Source organism: Heloderma suspectum, chromosome 10, assembly GCF_057233095.1.
Source record: "Heloderma suspectum isolate Gila_16-S chromosome 10, 16-S_ref, whole genome shotgun sequence".
NCBI lineage: Eukaryota > Metazoa > Chordata > Lepidosauria > Squamata > Helodermatidae > Heloderma > Heloderma suspectum.
In genome coordinates, this window is record NC_139467.1 from 39,502,782 (window position 1) to 39,517,214 (window position 14,433).

Consider the following 14,433-nt stretch of genomic DNA (forward strand, 5'->3'; position numbering starts at 1 on the left):
TCTCAAGGGTAGCTGTACCCCATTCAACACAGATACTTTAGTGAACCAGCTTTTTTTCCAGTCATGACGATTTGGAGACAGTTTTAAATTTTTTTTTTCCAGAATTGGACACAAATGTAGTTGTAAAAAAGCCCCATGATCAGTGATCCTTCTTCCAGTCCACCTCTGAGGAAGGGAGAAACCCGTCTCCCACCAAAGCACACTGTGGTTTGGATACGAGTGCCTTGGCTAGACTTCTCCTTCTCCACTTGTTTCTTCATGTTATGTCTTTGGACTGTAGGTGGCAGTGCAGAGCAATCATTGAGGTGTGTTTTTCTAGGGATGGATGAAAGTCCCTTACCTGATCCCGCAGCTTGCTTCTCGGGGGGGGGGAGGCGCCCCATCCCTCCCCCCCTGAAATTCTGGCTGGGGGGGCACCCCGTCCCTCTGGCCAAAATTCTGGCCGGGGGGGAGGCGCCCCGTCCCTCCAGCTGCGAAACCTCGTCTCCTGCCAGAACGCCAATGGCGGCGGCCGTAGCCACTGCCGTTTGTGTCCCTGCAGTCAGCCGTGATAGGCTACGTAAATCTTTACGTAGCCTATCATGTTTGGGTTTTTTTTGGTTTTTTTACTTGGAAATGGCGGCAGCGGCAGCCGGTCGGAAGACCGGCCACCACCGCCGCCAAACCGCCGCCGGGAGCCGCCACCGCCAGGGACATTCGCACAAGGTAAGTCCCATCCCGGGGGAGGGTGCGGGGGGCAGAACGTTTCTGCACCAATTTCGGGGGGCCGAATGCGTTGGCATTCGGCCTCCCTGAGATTCGTGGAGAAATTCTCTGACAACCCTAGTTTTTACTAGGCATGTCGGAGAATTCCGCCACAGATTTCAGTGAGGCCGAATGCACTGGCATTCGGCCCCCCACAACCCATGGCGGAACGGCCTCCCACCCCCCGCCACCCCGCGGAATCCCCCCCTGGACGAAACTTACCTGGGGCGGATGTTCCAGTGGCGGGAGCTCCGGCGATGGCTCCGGCGGTGGCAGCTGGTCTCCTTGGTGGCCACCGTAGCGGCCGCCATTTGCATCCTGCCAGGCTGCCGTGATAGGCTATGTAAGTACTTACGTAGCCTATCACGGCAAAAAGCAGGGGTACAAATGGCGGCCGCTATGCCATTTGCACTGCTGCTCTTTCTGTGATCGGCTAGGCCGTACATATTAGCATAGCCAGACACCTACCAATAAAGGGTCAACACCAGAGAGATCTCATAAAGACAAACCATCCAATTATTGGGGGGGGGGTAATAGGGATGTATCCCACCACTTCCCTGGGAAAGCATTGTTAGACTTCATGGAGAAGTTGAAATTCAACTTCGTTCAACTTCGATTCAGGCACAAAACCTATTGCTGCAGCCAAGGAGCGGGTGAAAAATAATAAAAGTGAGTGGGTTCTGGAGCATGTGTTGAGTGTCTTTCCCTCATCACAGGGTAATAACGTCCAGCCACTGTCTAATTTGGGATTATGACAGTGTATCGGACTTTTTTTCTTGGCCCTTATAAGAACATAAGAAGAACCCTGCTGGATCAGACCAAGGCCCCGTCTAGTCCACCATCCTGTTTACACAGTGGCCAACCAGCCTGTGGGAAGCCCACAAGTAGCACCTGTGTGCAACAGCACCCTCCCACCCATGTTCCCCAGCAACTGGTGTACATAAACAATCCTGCCTCTAATACTGGAGGTGGCCCACAGCCACCAGGACTAGTAGCCATTGATGGCCTTCCCCTCCATGAATTTGTCCAATCCCATTTTAAAGCCATCCAAGTTGATGACCATCACTGCATCCTGTGGTACTGAGTTCCATAGTTCTTCCTTTTATCTGTCCTGAATCTCCCACCAGTCATCCTCATGGGATGGCCCCTTTGGGCAATAGTATAAGAGTGGGAGAAAAATGTCTCCCTATCCACTTTCTCCACACTCCACACACACGTATAATCTCGTAGACCTCGATCATGTCTCCCCTTAATCCCCTTCCTCGTATCTATCCCATGGGTTACCCATCCCTGCTTTATGAATAGCCACAAAACCCACAAATATTTACCTATTATTTTATTATTGTTCATATTAATTTCATTTCTATACTGCCCCATAGCCAACGTTCTCTGGGTGGTTTACAACAATTCATAAAAATACAGCAGCAATACAAAATACAACACAATAAGAACAGTCTAAAATTGTACCATAGAAAAGTTAAAACAATGTAAACAGTTAAAAGCAATTTAAATAAACAATATATTCGCTAACAGACCTGTTCAAAAACAGCAGACATAGATGCCTGATCAAATATCATTAAATGCCTGGAAGCAGAGGGTGGTCTTTACCTGGCACTGAAAATAGGAGGGTTGGTGGCAGGCGGGCCTCAGTAGGGAGCTCATTCCAAATTGGGGGACCGAGTGAAACTTTCCTGGCGTGGAATGAAAAAAGTGCCACGAGTGTAATTTCTGTCACAGACACCACTAAAGGCATAGGAGTAAGGCCAGATAAAAGGAGTGACAGCTCTACTTCCAGTAAAGGGGTATGGCTAGGGTTGCCAACTGATCAAAAATCCCCAGTCTTGTCTGCTCTTGTGCCTCTCACATCAACTTGACAGAAATCAGCAAGTAAAGTGCTTCACAACATGGAGATAAATCCAGTCATCTCCAAACCAATGAATGTCAATCAAGCTGCTGTTAAACTCACAAGGACTAAAGCCAGGGAAATGTCAGCAATCGTATTTATAACCCGTAGGCCTGATTCCTGGAAACTCTCTTTGTGCATGAGTCAGCTTTGCAACAACTTAGCAACCCTATTGTAATTAGGGATGTTGGAGGAAACTGGTTGGGGGGTGGAGCTCAACAAGCCTTCATTGGCTCGGCCCACTAGTCTCTGTTCCAAGTTCCTCCAACTGACCCAACTCGGTCCACAGTGAGTTGGCACTGCTGGTGGTGTTTCCATCTTTTTTAAATGTGCATAAATAGATTTGTGCAAATTGCAGCTGGAATTTGCACAAAATACGCAAACTGCAGTTACAATTTGCACAAATGTCTATTTATGTAAATAAAAAACAACAAGCTGAAAAAGTTCATGGATTTCCTGAAAAACCCACATCTTGGTTCGCAAATGCAAGCCAAGTCAGGGGCACCACAGAAATCTGGCAAGCCCCCCAAAGGCCGGATTTCTTGGCGATGAACATCTTAATTACAATCAATGGGACTGCTCTGGAGGAAGCGATGCAAGACTTCTAAGGAAATACACACCTAGCACATCTAGTAAGAAAACTTGTAACTCTTCAATAGGTCTTTGGCTGATGCTTTAACAAAACAAGTGATGCACCAGCCCAGTTAGTACATTTGCAAAAATGCAATTTCAAGGTACGGCTCTCATTCTTCCTACCATAATAGAAAGAGAAAGACTGTCTCTCTCCCCACCCCACTGAATTCTCCTTTTCTACCTCTCTGATTCTTTCCCCTTTTTGGCCCCTCTGCCCTTGAACAATACAGGCGGTTTGAATAGGACCATGCAGTTTTAAAAAGGCTTATAAAGCCACCCTTTCAATGCTTCAGTCTTTCTTGGCATGCATCCATACTGGAAGAGTTTGAGAAAGGGGCAGGGGTTGAGGCAGAGAGGCAAGATAAAGTGTGGGGACAGAAGAGATGAAAAGTAGGGGAAATACAGACTGATGCATTTTCTTTTTATTTTGCAAGGCTCTGCAAGTGCATACATACATCATTGTCTTTTCTTTCCTTAAAAGGGGGGGGGAACTAGTTCAATTGGTCCAAGCCTGAAGGATTGCCATCTTTGCCTCTGGAATTTCCTTGGCATCAGCTTTAAAAAATAGTTTAAAAGGCTGAAGGCATGATTTGGATGATCCAGCCTCCATCACTCATAGACAGGGAAAGATACAGAAAATGGGGAACCAAGAATGAAAGTGTGACTGGAGATGGGTCTGGAAAGGAAAGGAACACAATTAGCCAGTACGGGAATCCCCTCTGACTATTTTACAACTAAAGATAAAAAGAAGAAGAAATAGTGAGAGGAAACCAGTAATTAAAAGCCCCCTGGAATGGGGAGGGACAGGTACCAATTATGGGTTATTTCATCAGCAATGCTTTGGCTGTGCTGAACAGGAAGCAATTTAAAAAAATGAAGAATGTTTTTCCACTTAGTTGTGGAACTCCCAAGCCCCACCCTCCATCGCTGGCTTTGGACATCAGGAGAAACAGGCAACCCTGCAGTACAGTGCAGTGGCAGTAAGGATTTCCTTGCTGTATAAATCCTTTTCCTTTCCCATCTTCTGCCTTTACATCCTTCTAGGGATGTTGGAGAAATCCATCACGGACTCCAGTGAGACTGGATTCTTTGGAATCCAGCCCACCGGAGTCCATGGTAGAACATAAGTTCTGTGCCTCCCTTCAGTACACCCAATTTTTAATCACTACTATTATTTTAAATACAAAATTAAGCAGATGTCAGGGACAGCCCTACCATTAGACAGAGGGAGGCAGCTGCCTCAAGTGGTGGATGCTTGGAGGTGAGCGTGATTGCACTGCTGGTCTGTCCTCCTGAGCCTTTCCATTATGCCTGAGCATCCCCCCCGCCCCATCCTGGCTATTCCTGTCCTCTACAGCAGGGTTGCAAAACCTCTTTCAGCCCAAGGGCCAAATTCAATTGTGAAGAAGCTCTTGGGGGCTGCATTCCAATCATGGGTGGAGCAAAAGGGGCGGAGCAAAAATACCAGCACATTCTAGTTTAAAGCTGTTACTGCCAGTAACTGAGCCTTAGAAGCTGGGTTGATCTCTTCAGTCTTTCCCCACCTGGTGCCCTCCGGATGGGATTGACTACATCTCCTATCATCCCCATCAGTCTTCAAATATCTGAAGGGGTGCTGCACAGAAGGTAGAGCAGCGGGTAGGACTGGGATCAGTGGGCTGAAATGGCAGGGAAGCAGGTTTTGGCTAAACATTAGGAGACGCATCCTAACGGATAAACCAGGGTTGCCGTGACTAAAATCAAATTGATTTAAATCAAAATTTAAATCATGATTTAAATTGCTTCTCTGAAGGACTCAGTTTTAATGATTTAAATCACATTTTAATCACTAGCGAGGAAGATTCTATTTAATCATTTTCTTTTTTTTTTTTTAGTGGAAGTACATTATTGTTTAATATAACCTTAATATGTATTCAGAGGTGTAGGTTTCATTAGAAGGTGGGCACACGGTGAAGGATACATGCAGCAGAGGTTTCCTCAGGAGTCAGGACTGCATGAATGTGTTCTGTTCACTTTGGGTTTCCCTTTCGGGTTCCCCTCCCCTCTCCCTTGCACTTCTATCCAGACTCCTTCTCCTTGTTCAGATCTACACCATCTCCCCAAATTCTTTGTTTATTGACCCTCTCTATCTTTGCACTTAGAGAGAGGCAAGACTTGGGGGTGGGAGAGGGGAGAAAAAGAGAGTGCAGGAGAGTGCATGCACTTCTCTACACCACCTGCAGTGCATCTCCATAACCGCTGTTAACATATTCCTAGACTATAATTAGAAGTTCTGTAATTTGTATTCATGATGTAGGGGTGTGCGAAACACTTACCCCGTTCCAGCCGGCAGTCTGCGGTGGGGGGGGGGGAAGTGATCCGTCCCTCCCCCCTGGATTCCTCCCCAGCCGGCTCTGCTCCGCAGCAAGGCCACAGAGCCGCCGGCTGGGGCTGGCTGCAGCCAGACTTCCAGCTGCTGCCGGGCTGCGGCCGCAAATGGTGGCCGCTACGCCAGCCGCCATTTGCGTCCCTGCCAAGCCATGATAGGCTATGTAGATACTTATGTAGCCTATCACGGCTTGGCAGGGACGCAAATGGCAGCCAGCGTAGTGGCCACCGTTTGTGGCCGCAGCCCAGCAGCAGCCAGAAGACAACCCAGAGCCACCGGAGCTGCCCCCGCCACCAGGTAGGTCCATTCTGGGGGGCAGTTTGGGGGGTGGCGGTGGGGGGTAGTCCATTCCACCATGGAGTCCAGGGGGCAGATTCTAAAGAGTCTGGCCTCATTGGAGTCCCTGGCGGAATTCTCCAACATCCCTCTCATGATGATGATACATTTGACCTAGGCTCCTTTTTTACTAATTGTTTTGAGAAGATTTTGAAATCTGATTCAAATGTTAAAAATCCAGTTTGTTTGTTCTTTAATCGTTTCTTTTTATCAACCCTGCTTAAGAGAGGCAGGAGACAAACCCTGTGCAAAAGCCAGGGACTACCAAACCATGGGGAGGGCCATCTGGAGAACCCCAGAGCCAGGCGGGCCAGGGTTGGCCCACAGGCCTGAGGTTCCACAGCCCCGCTCTAAAGACAGTGCCCTGGTGGCAGCAATGCATGCTCAGCACCAGGCTGGCCAGCTGGCTCTCTTGCCAAGCTACCTCCACCCGCCCCACAACGCATCACAGACAGTGCCATTGGAAAAGGCCCCTGACCGAGTGAGCAGGCAGAGAGGTAGCCAGCCTGGGCCACTCACTCTAGCGGGCGTTGCACCCGGGCAGGCGTTGCTGTGCTCCCACGTTGTGCACTGGTGCCTCTGCTGCTGCCCCGCTGCACTGGAGGAGGCAGTGAGCAGACACCACACTGAGCAGTGACTGAGAGGGGATGCAGTGTTGGGGGATGGAGCTGAGTGTGCCATTCAGCCTGCTCTACATCTCCTAAACTAGCCTGCGTCCCTCAGGCACCATGGAGGATGTTGCTGCAGTGCCCAAGTAAGATTCTGCTGCCAATCTGGCTGGCTTCTGTACATTGAATGGGGAGGGTCGCCATCGGTGGAGGCTGGTAGGGATGTATGAATCCCTTACCTTGTTCCGGTGGCGGCGTCTGTTTGAGGGGGGGAGGCGCTCCATCCCTCCCCCCGGAATCCTCCCCAGCCAGCTCCGTTCCATGGCAACTCTGCGGAGCTGCTGGCCGGGGCTGCCCGCAGCCAGACATCTGGCCACTGGGCTGCACAGGGACGCAAACGGTGGCTGCCGTAGCCGCCACCATTTGTGTCCATGTCTTTAGCCATGATAGGCTACATAAATACATACGTAGCCTATCACGCCTAAAGACACGGATGCAAAGGGCGGCAGCTACGCCATTTGCGTCCCTGCCCTGAGCTGTGATAGGATACGTAGATACTTACGTAGCCTATCACAGCTTGCCAGGGATGCAAATGGCAGCCGGCATAGTGGCCGCCATTTTGCGGCTGCAGTCCAGCAGCGACTGGAGTCACCGGAGCCGCCACTGCTGGAGCCGCCGCCACCGGAGCCGCAGCTGCAGCAACCGCCACAGCCAGGTAGGCTCCGTTTCGCGGGGCTTTCGCGTGGTGGTTTGGCGGGTTGTTCCATTCTGCCATGGATTCTGGGGGGGGGGATTCACTGGAATTCAGCCTCCCTGGGATCCGTGGTGGAATTCTCTAACATCCCTAGGGGCTGGGGTCTCTGAATCCCTTCTGTGTTTTTCTCAGAACCAGCCAGAACTCTGAAGGAGCTATCCAAGGTGCTTGAACCCATTTGAGGGATAGAGTTCAGCACTTTGGATAGTTCCTTTGGTGTTCTGACTGATTCTGATCCACAGCCTCACCGAAATCAGAGGCACCAGCCTCCACTGGTCACCATCTTTCATCTCAGGCTGCAGCAGAATGGCCAGCCATGGTAAGTGTTGAGTTACACCAGCCTTCCCTAACCTCTGCAAATAATAAATCTGAATGCATATTTTTGTTTAATAAAGCCGCCATAACATTTTATGTGCATTTCCTTAGAAGTACATCCAACTGTGTTGAATAGGACTTACCCCCAGGTGTGTGCGCACAGGACTGCATCAGTCACAGAAGCCACTACAAGACACACCAAATGCACTAATGCTCTGCCTTTCTTTATATCAACATGAGGGTGATTTTTGTTCAAATTATTGATTCTATTAAGGAAATACATGCTGTGTATAGCTATCGCTAACAGATACTAAAATAATGTACTACACAGCCTTGTAAAACTTTGTCACAGAGTCAGGTCCATAATTTTTCCTCCATCTATTGTCACATGAATTTTCAACTGTGACTGTCATAGAGTGTTGGAAAGGACCTTGGAAGTCATACAGCCCAACTCCATGCAAGAATCTTGTAACTATAGTATCCCTGAAAGTTGGCTATTCAGCTTCTGCTTAAATACCTCAAGCGAAGGAGGGCCCCTCCCTCCCCAAGGATGCCCCACTGCTGAATAGCCGTACGGCAGATGATAGGGATACTTTTTGTCATTTGTGACCACAATTTATCCAATTCACATCTCTCAGAACCGAACACAGTCTTAAGTGCAATTTGTGGTTGGAAAACCGTACATTTCTGAGCTTGCAATGCGATCTGGGCAACAAGAAAAATGCATTAAAAAAATGTGTACATTTGGAAAATGCTCACAGTTTAAACATGCACACAAGCACGCTTCTGTCAATGGGAGAAAATGTGTACAATTGAAAAACATACACAAAACTGTACATGGGTTGAATAATGTGCACCAAAACACATAGACATTTCCAGGCAGGAAGTGGGGGGGGGAGCCTGCAACTTGATATGGACCAGGGTCAGAACCTGAGCTTTGAGGTGGAAATCCGAGAACCTTGACGTGCTCACGCTTGGGAGATCTGCACACCTCTATTGTCAAACAGCTTTTACTGTTAGGAATTTTCTCCTAATGTTTATCTGAAATCTGCTTCCTTGCCGTTTCCACTTATTAGTTCTAATCCTGCCTCCTGGAGCAACAGAGAACAAGTCCGCTCCATCTTCTACATGACAGCCTTTCAGATATGCGAAGGCACGGGCATCACTTTTTGTATTATTGTTACAGAAGCAAACTCTGACTGCAACAGCTCCTGCAAGATATTTCTTCCACTTTTTGTCACCTCCAAGATGTGACAGGTGCTGCGAGCTAAAGGCTTCAGAGTCAAATGAATTGGAGACCTCCTTGTACAGGGAGAAAGAGGGCTTGTGCTGTTTCTTTGATAGGGTTAGGAAAGACACAAATGGTCTTGCCCATGGGAAGATGGCTTAGGGTGCAATCCTATGCATGTTTAGACAGCAAAAAGTCCTACAACCCCCAGCATTGCCCAGCCAGCCATGATTAGACAGGTTCAGGAGTATATGACACAGTGTGTGATATGGTGGGTTATTGTGGGTTAATTAACCCACGATTTGCTGCAGCACGTGCAGGGGATTTTGAATATGCCCTAGCATCTGAACCAGGCCATTGTGGGTTATTCAACAGCTAAACAACCTTCGCTTGACCCACAATTTGCACTAGGGGTTAAGTGGGGGTTGTTTAACCCTTAAACAACCTACGATGACTGGGTTCAGATGACACAGTGCAATTGGGGGTTGCGCAACCCAAATGGCACTTGCACGTGCCTGTCCGAGCCATGTGAACTGCCCCTATGTCTATCAACAGCTATTAGCTAAGATTCTTACATAGAACCTCCAAGACCAAAGGTAGTATATCTCTGAACACTAGAGAATGGGAACAAACAGGGAGGACAGTCACTGAGAGGGATTGCACTTCCCTGAATTTTCGGCTGAAACTCCAGTATAGAGAACTTTCAGCTTGGCTTTTTCTCCAGGCTCCCAAATGGAGATGAGCAGCACACACATAAGCCAGGCAAGGCAGCGAATGAGTGAGTCCAGTGGCAGAACATGGGGTGGGATGGAGAGAGGAAGGGAATGGGTTGCAGCTCAGTGGTAGAACATGTGCTTTGAATGCCAAAGGTCCTGGGTTCAGTCCCTGGTTCCTCCAGTAAGGGTTGGGAAACACGCCAACAGAAACCCGTGAGAGCTGTCACCACTCAGTGTAGACCAGCCTTCCCCAACCTGGTGGTAGGGATGTCAGAGGAATCCATTTTGGGGGGTGGAGCTCGGTGAGTTTTTGCTGGCTTTGACCCCCTGGATGATTTGCACAAAATCACGGCCGTAAATAGCGCAACTTGCACAAAATCGCTGCTGTAAATGGTCTAATTTCACAAATCAGACAATTTACGGCCACAATTCTACACAAATTCTGCTATATACAGCTGCGACTGTGTGCAAATAAGCCCATAATTTTGCACAAAAACCTCGGTAAAGTTCCTGGGTTTCCAGAACCACCGCACGGCTCAGCTCACAAATGGAAGCAGAGCCGGGTCCGTCGTGAGGATCTGCCGTGCCCCAAAAGGGCCAGATTTCCCCGCAACAGACCATGCTACCTAGTGCCCTCCAGATGTGATAGATGGACTACACATCTCAAAATGTAGTCCAACACATCTGAAGGGTATCAGGTTGGGAAAGGCTGGTGTAGACAGTACTAAGGCAGCTGGACCAATGGTATAATGCAGCTAATATACCTTCTATTGTGAAATATTCTATTACAAAAACTAGGCCATGGCACAGGGGTGCAGAACTTCAGGCCCCCAGGGTTTCCCGGATGGCAATGCCCCCTTCTTTTGGCCCCATCCCCTTGCCCCCAACCACTAACCACTTTCATGGTTTCCTGATTTTTGTGTGGGATTCCCCCCATTCTAACAGGTTGAAATGCCTCTCTGAAGGCATCCTCTCCCTTACTGGCAGGAAGAGCTTTCAGCTAATACAAGCTGGCGTTTTTTGAAGGTTCGCCCTGCCCCTTTTGTCTTTGGCCCCACCCACCACTGGCAGGCAGCCTCAAATTGGTCCCCTGAAATGGAATTTGGCTCGCATGCTGAAAGAGTTTCAACCCCCCTGAAATCTTACTGCTTTCCTGAGTTCCGGGCATCGATCTTCAGTTCTCATCCTTTGCTTTGCACAAACGGCGAGAGACAACTGGGGAGGGGGTTGTGGTTGGGGGGGAGGAAACCTAATAACAAGTGCAAAAGAAAGGGGATACCCGGGGTGGGGGATGGGCTTTCTCTACAGTTTGTTCCTTTTTGTTGTTTATCTGTTCAGTCGCTACCGACTCTTCGTGACTCCATGGACCAGCCCACGCCAGAGCTTCCTGTCGGCCGTTGCCACCCCCAGCTCCCCCAAGGTCGAGCCCGTCACCTCCAGAATATCATCCATCCATCTTGCCCTTGGTCAGCCCCTCTTCCTTTTGCCTTCCACTTTCCCTAGCATCAGCATCTTCTCCAGGGTATCCTGTCTTCTCATGATGTGGCCAAAGTACTTCAGTTTTGCCTTTAATATCCTTCCCCCAAGTGAACAGTCTGGCTTTATTTCCTGGAGTATGGACTGGTTTGATTGATCTTCTTGTAGTCCAAGGCACTCTCAGAATTTTCCTCCAGCACCACAGTTCAAAAGCATCTATCTTCCTTCGCTCAGCCTTCCTTATGGTCCAGCTCTCGCAGCCATAGGTTACTACGGGGAATACCATTGCTTTCACTATGGGGACCTTTGTTGTCAGTGTGATGTCTCTGCTCTTCACTATTTTATCAAGATTTGTCATTGCTCTCCTCCCAAGAAGTAAATATCTCCTGATTTCCTGGCTGCAGTCAGCGTCTGCAGTAATCTTTGCACCCAGAAAGACAAAGTCTGTCACCGCCTCCACATTTTCTCCCTCTATTTGCCAGTTATCAATCAAGCTGGTTGCCACAATCTTGGTTTTTTTGAGGTTTAACTGCAACCCAGCTTGTGCACTTTCTTCTTTCACCTTCGTCATGAGGTTCCTCAGCTGCTCCTCGCTTTCAGCCATCAAAGTGGTATCATCTGCATATCGGAGATAGTTAATGTTTCTTCCAGCAATTTTAACTCCAGCCTTGGCGTCATCAAGCCCAGCACGTCGCATGATGTGTTCTGCATACAGGTTGAATAGGTAGGGTGAGAGTATACAACCCTGCCATACTCCTTTCCCAATCTTAAACCAGTCCGTTGTTCCGTGGTCTGTTCTTACCATTGCTACTTGGTTGTTATACAGATTCCTCAGGAGGCAGACAAGATGACTTGGTATCCCCATACCACCAAGAACTTGCCACAATTTGTGATGATCCACACAAAGGCTTTAGAATAGTCAATAAAACAGAAATAGATGTTTTTCTGAAACTCCCTGGCTTTCTCCATTATCCAGCAGATATTGGCAATTTGTTCTCTAGTTCCTCTGCCTTTTCTAAACCAGCTTGTACATCTGGCAATTCTCGTTCCATGAATTGCTGGAGTCAGCAAAGGAGATCGTTATCTTGTCGTAGTGCTGGAGCTTGAGCACCTCAATGACGTCATGAGCTAAACCGTGAAGGGACACCCAAGACAGGAAGGTCATGGCAGAGAGGTCAGACTAAATACGATCCCTGGGGAAGGAAATGGCAACCCACCCCAGTATTCTTGCCATGAAAACTAAATGGATCAGTACGACAGTTTGTTCCTATATATGCTTTATTCAGAAGAGCATCCCACTGAATTCAGTGGGCTCCAAAGTGGGTGCCTCTGCTGGTTTACTCAGAAGTAAGTCCCAGTTAGTCCAATGCTGGAATGTATGTTGGGATGGCTGCCAAACATGTGTGGGATTTTTGCGGCCATCCTTGCATACGCAAAAGCGATGCATATACACTTCAAAAGAAACCTTAACATAGATCACGAAAGCAAACCTGAAAAACTGTAGGCCGTGAAGACCAGAGGGGCTACTTAATGGATCGCTGCAAAAGCAAAGCCAGTGCCCATGTAATGCAGGGGTGGAAAGGTTCCGAGTTGGAAAGCGCCACTTCCCTTCTCCACCCCACCCACCCAGTCAGCATTGGAAAGGGGAGTGGGGCCCGTTTTGCATCTAATTCAGTACTTGGCTTGCTAGCGCAGTCTATGTGTACCCCGCTGCAATGTGTGTTAGCTAGGGCCAGCCCTGCCGTTAGGCACGGTGAGGAGACTGCCTTGGACAGCAGGCGGTGGGTGCTATTTGCGTTGCCCTTATTTTCGCCATAGTCTACGTAAAGATTTACGTAGACTACAGCAACCAAATAAGGAATGCGAATGGCGCTCCCTATGGGGGCCGCCATTTGCGTACGCGCTTTTTTTTTTTTTAAGTCACCCGTGATAGGCTACGTGACAATTTACGTAGCCTATCACGGCTGACTTTGCAGATCTAGCTGTGATAGGCTACATTAATCGTCACGTAACCTATCCCGGAGTCGTTTTGTTTTTTTTTTTAACTTTTAATTTTGTGGCCGGGCAAGGCGAGGCGGGAAGCCTCCCCCCCCCCGGCCTGAACTTTGGGGGGAGAGCAGTGAAGCGCCTCCCCCCCACCGCGAAAAGCTGCGAGACCAGGTAAGTGACTTTCGTGCACCCCTACTTGTAGGGCTTCCCGTGTGCATGCACCCTTCATTTCCCCTGCAACTTACTTCATAGAATCATAGATTAGTAGGGTTGGAAGGGGCCTGCAAGGCCATTAAGTCCAATCCCCTGCTCAATGCAGGAATCCAAGTCAGAGCATCCCTGGCAGATGGCTGTCCAGCCTCGAGCTGTCTCCAGCACCAGCCAATCAGTGCTGCACACAGCTTCCTGCTGCAGCAGAATCTGCTTTACCCAAGCTCAGCTGTGCAGAAGATTAGGCCTGGCTGACGTGAATATGGTGACTGCACTTCCAAGGGTGCGGTGACTACTCAATTTGTGTAAGTCTGTACATACTGTAGAATACCTTGTATGTAAATGCAGTATTTAGGAATAACAGTATAGTATTATCAAGAGTTTGTTCAGGAGGCAGTAACTCAATCCATCCCAAAGAAAAAGAAATGCAAGAAAGCAAAGTGGCTGTCTGAGGAGGCTTTACAAGTAGCTGAGGAAAGAAGGGAAGCGAAAAGCAAGGGAGAAAGGGGAAGATATATCCAACTGAATGCAGAGTTCCAGAGAATAGCAAGGAGAGACAAGAAGGCCTTCTTAAATGAACAATGCAAAGAAATCGAGGAAAACAACAGAATGGGAAAGACTAGAGATCTCTTCAAGAAAATCAGAGATCTCAAGGGAACGTTTTGTGCAAAGACGGGCATGATAAAGAATAAAGAAGGGAGGGACCTCACAGAAGCAGATGAGATTAAGAAGAGGTGGAAAGAATACACAGAAGAACTATACAGGAAAGATCTGAATGTCCCTGAGAGCCATGCTAGTGCGGTCACTGAACTTGAACTATCAACATCCTCAGACATGCAGACAATACCACCCTAATGGCAGAAAGCGAAGAGGATCTAAAGAGCCTCTTGTTGAGGGTGAAAGTGGAGAGTGCAAAAGCTGGTTTGAAACTCAACATTAAAAAAAACTAAGATCATGGCATCTGGCCCCATCACTTCCTGGCATACGGAAGGGGAAGAAATGGAAGCAGTGACAGATTTTATTTTCTTGGGCTCCAAGATCACCACAGACAGTGACTGTAGACATGAAATTAAAAGACTCTTGCTCCTTGGGACGAAACCTATGGCAAACCTAGACAGCATAGTAAGACGCAGAGACATCACCTTGCCGACAA